Source organism: Rana temporaria, chromosome 5 (genome assembly GCF_905171775.1).
Source record: "Rana temporaria chromosome 5, aRanTem1.1, whole genome shotgun sequence".
Lineage (NCBI taxonomy): Eukaryota > Metazoa > Chordata > Amphibia > Anura > Ranidae > Rana > Rana temporaria.
The window spans coordinates 5,282,020-5,296,845 of NC_053493.1; the positions used below are offsets into that span (position 1 = coordinate 5,282,020).

Consider the following 14,826-nt stretch of genomic DNA (forward strand, 5'->3'; position numbering starts at 1 on the left):
CCCCTCCTCTCCTCCCCCTCCCACATGTACTCATTCACAGCTCTCCAGAATGGCAGCGTTGTTCCTCTCTCCAGTCATGTGATAAGGGGAGAGAGGAAGGAAAGTCTGCCGGCTGTCTATCTCCCCCTATAGGGCGGGAGGGAGCAGAAAGCCTAATACTCACTCCAGCAAGTGACGGCTGCTGCTTCTCTTGACAGGAGTGAAATCGCGATCACTCGCTCTCAGAGAGGAGCGGCTCGAGGACTGCACCTGACTGGCCCACTGAGCCATCGGCCCACCGGGAAACTCCCAGTAGTCCCAATGGCCAGTCCGTGCCTGGGAGTGTCTGCAGGAGCCTGGCATTGCATCCACAATCAGCGCTTTGCAGGTTGTTCCGGGGGGTGCATTTATATGTAAACCAGTGCTGAGGTACGCTGAGCATTTAGGGCCAGATTCACAAAGGAGATACGCCGGCGTTTCTCCTGATACTCCGTCGTATCTCTGTTTCTATCTATGCGGCTGATTCATAGAACCAGTTCCGCATAGATATCCCTAAGATCCGACAGGTGTAATTGTTTTACACTGTCGGATCTTAGGATGCAATACCGCGGCCGCCGCTGGGGGGAGTTTGCGTCGTAAACCAGCGTCGGGTATGCAAATTAGGAGTTACGGCGATCCACGACGGATTTTCGCGTTCGCTACGTCGCCGCTAGTCTAGTTTCCCGTCGCAAAGTTAGTCGTCGTTTTGGGTGCCCTAACTTTAGTCAGCAAACGTATTGCTGTCTAAAGTACGGCCGTCGTTCCCGCGTCGAAATTTTAAAATGAACGTCGTTTGCGTAACACGTCCGGGAATACGGAATTACGCTACGCGCGTCACCATTCGAAAAAAAAAATGACATCACTGCACGCAAAGCACGACGGGAATTGCGAAACGGAGCATGCGCAGTAGGTCCGGCGCGGGAGCGCGCCTAATTTAAATGGCACACGCCCCTTTGAATTAGCCCGCCTTGCGCCGGACGTATTTACGATACACCGCCGCAAGTTTCCAGGTAAGTGCTTTGTGGATCGGGCACTGATACTGGAAACTTGCGGCGGTGTATCGTAAAACGGGTTACGTTACACGGCCGCAAATGTATGTGAATCTGGCCCTTAATGCCTGTATCATTGGCGCCATCTAGTGGCCAAAATGTAGTATATATTTTTTTCATTTCAGAAAACGATACCACATTTTGGCCACTAGATGGCGCTGATGACACAGTAATTAATTTAGTTGAAACCATAAGAATGTTTTATAAATAGACCCCCCCTTTGTGATTTCTTTATTCGTGTTTGATATCTCAATCATAGAGGCCTCTGCACACAGTACCGATGTTTGAGCATCTGCTTTTATTTTTTTATAAACGGGTTGTAAACCTTTGTTTTTTTATTTATTTTTTATAAATAACAAACATATCATACTTACCTCCACTGTGCAGTTAATTTTTCACAGAGTGGCCCCAATCATCCTCTTCTGGGGTCCCCCGGCGCTCTGGTAGCTCCTCCCCCCGCATTGAGTGCCCACGTTGGAGAAGGTTCTTCTAAGGTGGACACCCGTGCGGGCACGCTCCTGAGTCCTGCTTCTCACAGAATGCAGGACTCGGCCTTGCCCCCGGTGCCAGCAGCATTGGATTTGATTGACTTCAGCGGGAGCCAATGGGTGCGCTGCTATCAAACGATCCAATCAAGAGACACCGGGCAGGGAGGAAGAGCGCGTCTCCACCAAGGGAACAATTGTGATCAGGTTAATAAAACAGGGGAGCGATATATGTCCATTGAGATTACACTGAGAACAGAGCAGGGTGCGGGAGAGGAGAACAGAGCAGGGTGCGGGAGATGAGAACAGAGAAGAGTGCGGGAGAGATGACTGAGAACAGAGCAGAGTGCGGGAGATGAGACTGAGAACAGAGCAGAGTGCGGGAGAGGAGACTGAGAACAGAGCAGAGTGCGGGAGAGGAGACTGAGAACAGAGCAGAGTGCGGGAGAGGAGACTGAGAACAGAGCAGAGTGCGGGAGAGATGACTGAGAACAGAGCAGAGTGCGGGAGAGGAGACTGAGAACAGAGCAGAGTGCGGGAGATGAGAACAGAGCAGAGTGCGGGAGAGGAGACTGAGAACAGAGCAGAGTGCGGGAGAGGAGATGAGAACAGAGCAGAGAGCGGGAGAGGAGATGAGAACAGAGCAGAGAGCGGGAGAGGAGATGAGAACAGAGCAGGGTGCGGGAGAAAAGACTGAGAACAGAGCAGAGTGCGGGAGAGGAGACTGAGAACAGAGCAGAGTGCGGGAGAGGAGACTGAGAACAGAGCAGAGTGCGGGAGAGGAGACTGAGAACAGAGCAGAGTGCGGGAGAGGAGACTGAGAACAGAGCAGAGTGCGGGAGAGGAGACTGAGAACAGAGCAGAGTGCGGGAGAGGAGACTGAGAACAGAGCAGGGTGGGGGAGAGGAGACTGAGAACAGAGCAGAGTGCGGGAGATGAGAACAGAGCAAAGTGCAGGAGATGAGACTGAGAACAGAGCATGGTGGGGGAGAGGAGACTGAGAAAAGAGCAGGGTGCGGGAGAGGAGACTGAGAACAGAGCAGAGTGCGGGAGAGGAGACTGAGAACAGAGCAGAGTGCGGGAGAGGAGACTGAGAACAGAGCAGAGTGCGGGAGAGGAGACTGAGAACAGAGCAGAGTGCGGGAGAGGAGACTGAGAACAGAGCAGAGTGCGGGAGAGGAGACTGAGAACAGAGCAGAGTGCGGGAGAGGAGATGAGAACAGAGCAGAGTGCGGGAGAGGAGATGAGAACAGAGCAGAGTGCGGGAGAGGAGACTGAGAACAGAGCAGGGTGGGGGAGAGGAGACTGAGAACAGAGCAGAGTGCGGGAGATGAGAACAGAGCAAAGTGCAGGAGATGAGACTGAGAACAGAGCATGGTGGGGGAGATGAGACTGAGAACAGAGCAGAGTGCGGGAGAGGAGATGAGAACAGAGCAGAGTGCGGGAGAGGAGACTGAGAACAGAGCAGGGTGGGGGAGAGGAGACTGAGAACAGAGCAGAGTGCGGGAGATGAGAACAGAGCAAAGTGCAGGAGATGAGACTGAGAACAGAGCATCGTGGGGGAGAGGAGACTGAGAAAAGAGCAGAGTGCGGGAGATGAGACTGAGAACAGAGCATGGTGGGGGAGATGAGACTGAGAACAGAGCAGAGTGCGGGAGAGGAGACTGAGAAAAGAGCAGGGTGCGGGAGAGGAGACTGAGAAAAGAGCAGGGTGCGGGAGAGGAGACTGAGAACAGAGCAGGGTGCGGGAGATGAGAACAGAGCAAAGTGCAGGAGATGAGACTGAGAACAGAGCATGGTGGGGGAGAGGAGACTGAGAAAAGAGCAGAGTGCGGGAGATGAGACTGAGAACAGAGCATGGTGGGGGAGAGGAGACTGAGAAAAAAGCAGAGTGCGGGAGATGAGACTGAGAAAAGAGCAGGGTGCGGGAGATGAGAACAGAGCAGAGTGCGGGAGATGAAAATATATATTAAAAATATATATTTATTTATTTTAAAAAAGGGGGGTTGCCATCTGGGGCCCTGGGGACCAGATGGCAAAAAAAAAAGAAACCTCCGGGCCCTTAGATAAAAAATAAATAAAAAAAAATATATAAAAAATATATTTTTTTTATAAAAAAAGCTGGGTTGTCATCCGGGGCCCTGTGGATATCCGGACCCCTAAAAAATTGGCCCTTTAATAAAAAAATAAATAAAAATATATTATTTATTATAAAAAAAGGGGGGGGGCTTGCCATCCGGGGCCCTGGGGGTCCCCTAGAAAATAAAAAAATAAAAATTGTCCCTTTTAATAAAAAATAAAACAAAAATATATTAAAATATATATATATTTTTTTAATAAAAATTAAATAAAAAAAGGGGGGGTTGCCATCCTGGCCCCTGGGAACCTCCGGGCCCCTTACAGGTGTACTGCCTGTACCCCCCTGATGGCGGCCCTGCCCCGCAGAGTCCCGGAGAACCGGTCCTGCAAGTTCTCACCCCCTGAGTGACTTGTGGTAACAACACTCTGCAGATAATAGAGGTTGTATTCACAGATCACCCGCTAAGACACTGCGAGAATCTTTTACATCTGACATAAAGTCTAGATCCCCGGGGAAGATATTTAGCTGCGCACACCAATTATTAGGCAGGCACCTCGTTCTTCTTGGCCAGCGTTCCCGCACCGAGCGTAGTGCGCATGCTCCGTCGGGAAACTTTCCCGTCGTGCATTGCGGTAAATGACGTCGCAAGGACGTCATTTGCTTCAAAGTGAACGTGAATGGCGTCCAGCGCCATTCACGATTCACTTTACGCAAACTACGTAAATTTCAAATTTCGCAACGCGGGAACGACGGGTATACTTTAGCATTGGCTGCCCCTGCTATAGAAGGGGCAGCCTTACGCAAAAAAACGCTGTACGCAAACGACGTAAACTGCGTACGCAGGGCTCGCGTAACGTTGTGAATCGGCGTTAGTATGCAATTTGCATACTATACGCTGACCACTACGGGAACGCCACCTAGCGGCCATCGCAAGAATGCAGCCTAAGATATGCGGGCATAAGAGCCTTATGCCACGCATATCTTAGGCTGCAGTCGGCGTAATGAGCTCTCTGAATACAGAACACTCATTACGCCCGGGAAAGTAAGCAATTGCGCTGCGTAACTATGGTTACGCAGGCGCAATTGCTCTCTGAATCCGGGCCAATGGTCCCAAAATAGCACCAAAAGTGTCCGCTATAATGTCGCGGTCACGAAAAAAATCGCTGATCGCCGCCATTAGTAGTAAAAAATATTTTTTTTATAAAAATGCAATAAAACTATCCCCTATTTTGCAAACGCTATAAATTTTGCGCAAACCAATTGATAAAGGCTTATTGCGATTTTTTTTACCAAAAATAGGTAGAAGAATACATATCGGCCTAAACTGAGGAAAAAATATGTTTTTTTTATATATTTTGGGGGATATTTATTACAGCAAAAAGTAAAAAATATTGAATTTTTTTCAACATTTTCGCTCTATTTTTGTTTATAGCGCAAAAAATAAAAACCGCAGAGGCGATCAAATACCACCAAAAGAAAGCTCTATTTGTGGGGAAAAAAGGACGCCAATTTTGTTTGGGAGCCACGTCGCACGACCACGCAATTGTCTGTTAAAGCGACGCAGTGCCGAATCGCAAAAACTGTCTGGGTCCTTTAGCTGCCTAAAGGTCCGGGTCTTAAGTGGTTAAAGGCCTCCCAGTCTCATGCCTTGTACACACGTGACCAGTTTTCCCGTCGGGGGAAAAACTGCCATGACAGCTTTTGGCCGGGAAAACTGTCCCGTGTGTGTGCTCCATGACAGGAAAACCGCCGGGAATCGCGGCAGGAAAATCGAGAACATTTTTTTTTCCTGCCGCGATTCCCGGCGGTCTATTTCCCGGCAGTTTCCTTATGGGGAAAAACTGCGGTAGAGCGTACACACAGCCGGGATTCCCAGCCAAAGCTTCTCACCGACGAGAAAACCTCTGGTGAGTGACCGAGCAGGTTCGCGGTTTTCCCCCCCCTGGGATTCCCGGCTGACTTTTTACCGCCGGGAATCCCGATCGTGTGTACGGGACATCAGTCCGGAGGGTTCAATATTGAGTTGGCTCCGCCCTTTGCAGCTATAACAGCTTCACCTCTTCTGGGAAGGCCGTCTGCAAGGTTTAGGAGTGTGTCTATGGGAATGTTTGACCATTCTTCTAGAAGAGCATTTGTGAGGTCAGGCACTGATGTTGGATAAGAAGGCCTGGCTCACAGTCTCCACTCTAATTTATCCCAAAGGTGTTCTATCGGGTTGAGGTCAGGACTCTGTGCAGGCCAGCCAAGTTCCTCCACCCCAAACTCGCTCATCCATGTCTTTATGGACCTTGCTTTGCCTCCAGCAGGGACAGCGCAGGCTTTGTATGCAGGTAAGTGTCACATAATGGGCTAGTATGCAATGCGTGACCGGTGTAGATAAGATGCCCCGCCGTCGTTTCCGTAAGGCTTTTTTCGGCGTATAGTTACCCCTGCTATTATGAGGCGTACTCGATGTTAAGCATGGCCGTCGTTCCCGCGTCGAATTTTTTATTTTTTTACGTCGTTTGCGTAAGTTGTTCGTGAATAGGGATTTGCGTAGAATGATGTCATCGTCGTAAACTTTGGCTTGTTCCGGTTTATTTTCGAGCATGCGCACTGGGATACCCCCACGGACGGCGCATGCGCCGTTAAAAAAAAAACGTCATTTACGTCGGGTCGCAACGTATTAACATAAAACACGCCCCCATCACATCGATTTGAATTGCGCGCCCTTACGCCGCCTGAGTTACACTACGCCGCCGTAACTTATGGCGCAAATTCTTTGAGGATAAGGAAATTACGCTGTAAGTTACGGCGGCGTAGTGTATCAGAGATACGCTACGCCAGCCGCAACAATGCGCCACGCTACGAGGATCTGGCCCACAATCTTCACGTCCTATCACCACTCCAGTGCCCTCCTAGGACTGAACTCACCATCAGTTGTTCACCTCCTGAGCTTACACTGAGGTAGGCCAAAACATGCTTAGTTGAGTCTGGTCAGTCTCTCATTGTGGGTCACCATGTGTACCACTGTAATTTTCCATTGCGTCCTGGCGGCGAAACGCGTATGGTCACACAGGCTCACGTCATCGTCTCCCCCCCCCCCCCCCCCCCGCCGCCTCTCACAGCTCCGACCGGGTCTCCCGTCCCACCGGGAGACCCGATCCTCGATCTGCCACCTCCAGTGTCCAGGCGCTCCTCCTGGCGCTTCCGTCAGTGAAGATGGTGCCGCCACGCCGTGCTGCTACTCCCGGTGTGCTGTAAGGCAGATGACTTCAAATGCTCTGAAGCGCAGCCCGATCCACCTGCTCGATTAGCAGGGCCATCCTCCAAAGATCCCTCTGAGGCGGCCAATCTGACTCTCCGCTGTAGGCCGCAGTCTCTCACTCCTGGTGACACACACAGATCTCCTGCTGGCAGTTGAATGGCATCCAGAGAGGCCGAAAGCAGGCTACGCCTGTCCATTTATCTGTCCTCCCAGCAGGCTGTTCTGTGACTTGGCATTGTGGGTCCTGTAGTCCCCAGACTGATTTAAACAACGTGAGTCACTTCCTCATCCAAACTACACATCCCACAATACATGGCTGTGCTTCTTAAACAGAAGGGAAAAATCCTGACAGAGTTCAGCGGTCACTAGAGGGAGCCAAACCCTTACTTAAGAAACAATAAACTACTCATAACATAATAACTTTAGTAGCAACCCCTGGGCTACACGTGTTTGAACTATTTCCTCTGTACAATTGCCTATGAATGTGACAGCGCCAGTCCATAGAATTATACATTCACTCATGGTGCTTCAGCATCTTACCATTATTTTAATACATTTTTGATTCCTTTTCAAACAATTAATACATTTTAAATTAAAAACAGGGAACCATGTTATACTTCCTAGAGTGGTCCGTTTATGGCCAGGTCCTGTCTCATGGTCTAGTTCTCAGAAAGGACCTCAAAGAATTGGTAAGCACATAGACATGTCCTGGGTATGGGCAGTCACTTGCAGGCCCGGACTGGCCATAGGGCAAACCGGGCATATGCCTGGTGGGCCGCGGTGGCCCGTGGGCCGCAGGTCACGTCTCTGTAATGTAGGGGGGTCTGTATGGGCTGTATTGTACAGGGGGTCTATACTGTAGGGGGGTCTGTACTGTAGGGAGGGGGGTCTGTACTGTAGGGAGGTCTGTGTAACATACAGGGGGTCCAGAACTGTTAGGGGGTGTCTGTGTAACAAACTGTGGGGAGCTGTGTAATGTAAAGGTGCCCAGAGGTGCAGGGTGCTATGTAATGTAAAAGGGCCCAGAGGTGCAGGGTGCTGTGTAATGTAAAAGGGCCCAGAGGGGCAGGGTGCTGTGTAATGTAAAGGGGCCCAGAGGTGCAGGGTGCTGTGTAATGTAAAAGGGCCCAGAGGGGCAGGGTGCTGTGTAATGTAAAGGGGCCCAGAGGTGCGGTGCTATGTAATGTAAAAGGGCCCAGAGGTGCAGGGTGCTGTGTAGTGTAAAAGGGTCCAGAGGTGCAGGGTGCTGTGTAATGCAAAGGGGTCCAGAGGTGCAGGGTGCTGTGTAATGCAAAGGGGTCCAGAGGTGCAGGGTGCTGTGTAATGTAAAGGGGTTCAGAGGTGCAGGGTGCTGTGTAATGTAAAGGGGTTCAGAGGTGCAGGGTGATGTGTAATGTAAAGGGGTCCAGAGGTACAAGGTGCTGGAACCCCACATCCCATCATTAACCGTTGTTGCGAAGCGCCGCCGACCCCCCCACCCGGGCTGCTCAGTCTAAAATGCCTGGGCCTATCTTTTGTCCCAGTCCAGGCCTGGTCACTTGCATCTTGGAACCCTGTAGCCCACCATGGGAGTAAAAAAGATCAACATTTCAGAGTTCTTGGGGCCTCCACGGAGCCAATCATTAGTGGTCCTGCAACTGCTTGTAGGCGAGTTGATCCCACCAACCGGCAAACCTCCCAGTCAATAGAAGAATTCCTTCACATTTTGGCTCCTCTAGGATTTCAGATTACATGTAGGAATGAGATGTACAGAGAAGCTACACAGATATCCAAAGATAAGCAGACGGAGAAGATTTCCCATAATGTGATCCTGGTGAGCTTTTTCTCCAGTGCGAAGGACGGACAACGGAAAATCTCCATAGTTCTGTTTTTAGAGAAAAAGAAGAAAAACCTCCTCCTCCTCCTCCTCCTCCTCCTCCTCCTCCTCCTCCTCCTCCTCGGCACTGATGGAGGCCGCAGGTTTTGTGTCCAAATAGTGATGGCGCTCTTCCCATATTCATGTACATATACTTGTGATGTCGCTGTTCCCTGCTATTGATACTCGGAGACCTGTGACGTTAAATTCAGAGCTTAGCAGAGCGCAGATCTGTGGGGGAAAAATCAGATATAGGAATGAAGCTGGAGGCTCCCGTTATATAAAAGAAAGATAAACGCTGGTAAAAAAAGGAGGACCGACCACAACTACTAATCCCATTAAAAATAGTACAAAACATAGTTACACAGACACAAATCTATCTAATTCAACCAATGGAAAAATAAATAAATAGAAAACCTCCATATTCAGAACTTTATACCCACAGCTGATACAGAGGAAGGGAAAACCCCATTCTTCCCACTGATCACCAATGTAAGGGACATTCTTCCCACTGATCACCAATGTAAGGAACATTCTTCTCACTGATCATCAATGTAAGGACATTCTTCCCACTGATCACCAATGTAAGGGACATTCTTCTCACTGATCACCAATGTAAGGAACATTCTTCCCACTGATCACCAATGTAAGGAACATTCTTCTCACTGATCACTAATGTAAGAGATATTCTTCCCACTGATCACCAATGTAAGGGACATTCTTCCCACTGATCACCAATGTAAGGAACATTCTTCTCACTGATCACCAATGTAAGGGACATTCTTCTCACTGATCACCAATGTAAGGAACATTCTTCCCACTGATCACCAATGTAAGAGATATTCTTCCCACTGATCACCAATGTAAGGGACATTCTTCCCACTGATCACCAATGTAAGGAACATTCTTCTCACTGATCACCAATGTAAGAGATATTCTTCCCACTGATCACCAATGTAAGGGACATTCTTCCCACTGATCACCAATGTAAGGAACATTCTTCTCACTGATCACCAATGTAAGAGATATTCTTCCCACTGATCACCAATGTAAGGGACATTCTTCCCACTGATCACCAATGTAAGGAACATTCTTCCCACTGATCACCAATGTAAGGAACATTCTTCCCACTGATCACCAATGTAAGGGACATTCTTCCCACTGATCACCAATGTAAGGAACATTCTTCCCACTGATCACCAATGTAAGGAACATTCTTCTCACTGATCACCAATGTAAGGAACATTCTTCTCACTGATCACCAATGTAAGAGATATTCTTCCCACTGATCACCAATGTAAGGGACATTCTTCCCACTGATCACCAATGTAAGGAACATTCTTCTCACTGATCACCAATGTAAGGAACATTCTTCTCACTGATCACCAATGTAAGAGATATTCTTCCCACTGATCACCAATGTAAGGGACATTCTTCCCACTGATCACCAATGTAAGGAACATTCTTCTCACTGATCACCAATGTAAGAGATATTCTTCCCACTGATCACCAATGTAAGGGACATTCTTCTCACTGATCACCAATGTAAGGGACATTCTTCTCACTGATCACCAATGTAAGGGACATTCTTCTCACTGATCACCAATGTAAGGGGCATTCTTCTCACTGATCACCAATGTAAGGAACATTCTTCCCACTGATCACCAATGTAAGGGACATTCTTCTCACTGATCACCAATGTAAGGAACATTCTTCCCACTGATCACCAATGTAAGGAACATTCTTCTCACTGATCATCAATGTAAGGGACATTCTTCCCACTGATCACCAATGTAAGGAACATTCTTCTCACTGATCACCAATGTAAGGGACATTCTTCTCACTGATCACCAATGTAAGGAACATTCTTCTCACTGATCACCAATGTAAGGGACATTCTTCTCACTGATCACCAATGTAAGGAACATTCTTCCCACTGATCACCAATGTAAGGAACATTCTTCTCACTGATCATCAATGTAAGGGACATTCTTCCCACTGATCACCAATGTAAGGGACATTCTTCTCACTGATCACCAATGTAAGGAACATTCTTCTCACTGATCACCAATGTAAGAGATATTCTTCCCACTGATCACCAATGTAAGGGACATTCTTCCCACTGATCTCCAATGTAAGGGACATTCTTCTCACTGATCACCAATGTAAGGAACATTCTTCTCTCTGATCACCAATGTAAGGAACATTCTCCCCACTGATCACCAATGTAAGGAACATTCTTCCCACTGATCACCAATGTAAGGGACATTCTTCCCACTGATCACCAATGTAAGGAACATTCTTCCCACTGATCACCAATGTAAGGGACATTCTTCCCACTGATCACCAATGTAAGGGACATTCTTCCCACTGATCACCAATGTAAGGGACATTCTTCTCACTGATCACCAATGTAAGGAACATTCTTCTCACTGATCACCAATGTAAGGGACATTCTTCCCACTGATCACCAATGTAAGGAACATTCTTCCCACTGATCACCAATGTAAGGGTATTATGTATCTCTATGTATTTCTCCCACTGCCCCCCCAGTGAGTTGGTTTTTGTAGGGGGTACCCCAAGACCTGAAATGTATTTGAAGAGTTCCTCAAAAGTAATAATGTTGGGAACGTCTGTATTAGATTATCATGTTACATGCAAAGGTTACTTTCTGAGATTTATTACCTTCTGTACAAGGGGTGTCTTTGCAGAATCCGCAGGTGTAGAGCCCTTCAAACCCACTCTGAAGACATACTTTCCTGCAAAGAACAACATGGAGAAAATTCTCATGGATAAAGCAATGTAATCACAGACTGTATTCTGGAGAAAAGATCAATCGTGGCAATCTATAAATAAATGATAGGAGATACTAATATTCTGTCTTTTGGAAAGAGAACTTCTAATGGTTTATTTATATAGAGCAGTGGTCTCCAAACTGTGGCCTGGGAGCCGGATGTGGCCCTTTGCTTGCCTTAATCCAACCCTTAGGGCACTATTCCTCCAACTGACACCAATGATGGAACACCATCACTGACAGTACCGATGGGGTACTATTCCAATGGGAAGGCCGTACACAAGGTTTAGGAGTGTGTCTATGGGAATGTTTGACCATTCTTCCAGAAGAGCATTTGTGAGGTCAGGCGCTGTAGTTGGACGAGAAGGCCTGGCTCACAGTCTCCACTCTAATTCACCCCCAAATGTGCTCTATCGGGTTGAGGTCAGGCCAGTCAAGTTCCTCCATATAAAGAAAACCGAATCCCACAGGAAAAACCAAGATAGGGTATCCCTGGGGATGTAAGGGGCTACTAAAGCAGTCAAGTTCCTCCACCCCAAACTCGCTCATCCATGTCTTTGAGGCCTCGTACAGACGAGCGGACATGTCCGATGAAAACGGTCCGCCACCGTTTTCATCGGACATGTCCACTGGGATCATTTGGTCTGATGGCTGTACACACCATCAGACCAAATTCCCTGTGGAAAGAATACGCAGTGACGACGCGGTGACGACGCGGTGACGACGCAGTGACGTGGCGGCGACGATGACGCGGCGACGTGCGCGAACCTGGAAGTTCAATGCTTCCACGCATGCGTCGAATCACTTCGACGCCATGCGCGGGTTCTCGGGCCAGCGGACATGTTCAATGAGTCGTACTGACTGTCGTACATGTCCGACGGACAGGCTTTGAGCGGACATGTTTCTTAGCATGCTAAGAAACATTTGTCCGCTGGAAACCTGTCCGCTAGGCCAGGAAAACTGTCTGGTCGGCCCTACACACGGTCGGACATGTCCGCGGAAACTGGTCCGACGGACCAGTTTCAGCGGACATGTTCGGTCGTGTGTACGAGGCCTGAGTGTTCCCTTCACTGGAACTAAGGCGCCATTCACATCAGACAAGATCTCTCCAAAGTAATGTCTCTCTTCTCAAGCCCTGTACACACGGGCCAGAATCTCATCAGGAAAAAAACGTTGTTTTCCCAGACAAGATTCTTGGCAAGAATCTCTTGCCGGCCGAGTGTACAGACTCTCCTTTCAAAAGAACCGCGGTTCTCTTGAAAGGCAAGAACGCGGTGACGCATGCGGTTTGACGTATGCGTCAAAGTAATTTCGAGCATGCGCGGGTTTCCACAGTGACAGGTAAGTATACACACTCTCGGGTTTCTTGGCGGGAAAACACTGCCGAGAATCACATGTTCTCTATTTTTCTCGTCGAGATTTTAGGCAGTTTTCTTGACAAGAAACCGGAAAGCCTCATACACACGCTCGGTTTACTCGGCAAAACCGAGCGTGTGAGTATGAGGCTTAAGACATGTGCCAAAGGTCTCTCCATTGGTCAGTTTCCCTCGCCTCCTGTTCCTATGTTTTGAATTTCTCATAACTTTCTGTGTTGGAAACAATGGTCACTAGGATCAATAGAGAGGAATAATCTCCCCAGAGGGGACACAGAAAGCAATAAATACCTAATGAGGTTCTGACCCTTCTATGGTTTTTCCAAAACGTACTTACTTTTTTTACTTAATTTACTTACACATTTGTGAATTTAAAGGGCTTTAGTCTTAAGGCCCGTACACACGGTCGGACTTTTTGCCAACAAACTTCAAAATCTGCCAGTTTTCAAATTTGTCCGATCGTGTGTACGCTCCATCGGACCAACTTTTTCGGGTTTCATCGGACAAAAAGTTCGGTCTGCAAACGGACAAACTTTTCGACAACAAAAGTCCGATGGTGCCTAGTCCGACCGTGTGTACAGCAAGCCATCGGACTTTTGTACAAAGTGCAAATACGCATGCTCAGAACCAATGTTAAAATCAACCAACAATAGCAGAAGTTAACCAAAGGGTGGCGGTAAAGAGCAGAAAAACCATGTGATGTTGGGAAAGTTTTAGAAAAGTTTGCAGAAAAGTCCGAGCGTGTGTATGCTATGGGTGTGACCCGACAACTCCCTTCGGACAGAAATCCAAGGGAAAGTTTGTTTGATGTCCGATCGTGTGTACGAGGCTTAAGAAGGGATACAACGGTTGACTGACTCACCTGCTGTAGATTCTCCAGCTGTGGTAGATGTAGAGTTTGTTCCTGGAGAGGTTGCATTTGTTTTAGTAATAGTTGCTGGTTGGACGGTTGTGGTTGAGGTTGAAGTTGGAAGAACAGTTGTGGGACTGGTTGTAACACTAGTAGTAGTTGACGTTGTATAGATGGTTATTAGTTTTGCTGTAGTAATAGATGCAGTCTCAGTAGTTAGAATGGTAAAGGGACGAGGTGTAGTGGTTGGAGTGTTAGTAGAAATGTCGATTGTTTCAGGTACTATGGTGGTGATGGAGGACGTCGTTTGGGGAAGAGTAATAGATGAAAGTGTCTCTGTTGTAGAGGTGTGAGTTGTAAGGAGGGTTTCTGTAGAAAAGGCATTGCTTTCTGTAATGTTATGTTGTTCATTTGAGGAAGTTGTGTCCACAGGTTCTGTTGTGTTTTGTGTATCAGTTGATGCTTCAGTTGTAGCTTCATCAGGGGTAGATATTGGGATTTCAGAAGTAGAAATAAAATCAGGTTCAGTTGTTGAAAAACTTTCAGAAGGTGTATTTTCAGAGGTATAAATTGTGTCAGTTGTGAATTCAGTAGGACCTTCGGAAGTTGTTTCAGTTGTGAATTCAGTAGGACCTTCAGAAGTTGTGTTAGTTGTGAGTTCAGTAGGACCTTCAAAAGTTGTTTCAGTTGTGAATTCAGTAGGATATACAGAAGTTGTTTCAGTTGTGAATTCAGTAGGACCTTCGGAAGTTGTGTCAGTTGTGAATTCAGTAGGACCTTCAGAAGTTGTTTCAGTTGTGAATTCAGTAGGATCTTCGGAAGTTGTTTCAGTTGTGAATTCAGTAGGACCTTCAGAAGTTGTGTTAGTTGTGAGTTCAGTAGGACCTTCAAAAGTTGTTTCAGTTGTGAATTCAGTAGGATATACAGAAGTTGTTTCAGTTGTGAATTCAGTAGGACCTTCGGAAGTTGTGTCAGTTGTGAATTCAGCAGGACCTTCAGAAGTTGTTTCAGTTGTGAATTCAGTAGGATCTTCGGAAGTTGTTTCAGTTGTGAATTCAGTAGGACCTTTGGAAGT

At 47.6% G+C, this 14,826-nt stretch overlaps 1 long non-coding RNA gene across 1 annotated transcript; it reads right to left on the bottom strand.

Annotated features, from left to right (window-relative positions):
• Positions 1-8,799: 8,799 nt before the first annotated feature.
• On the bottom strand, positions 8,800-14,212 carry LOC120939557. Its single transcript, XR_005749263.1, has 3 exons — positions 13,764-14,212; positions 11,420-11,493; positions 8,800-8,965 (listed from the first exon to the last, which is right to left on the bottom strand). It is a non-coding gene; the product is annotated as an uncharacterized LOC120939557 (long non-coding RNA).
• Between the last annotated feature and the right edge of the window lie 614 nt (positions 14,213-14,826).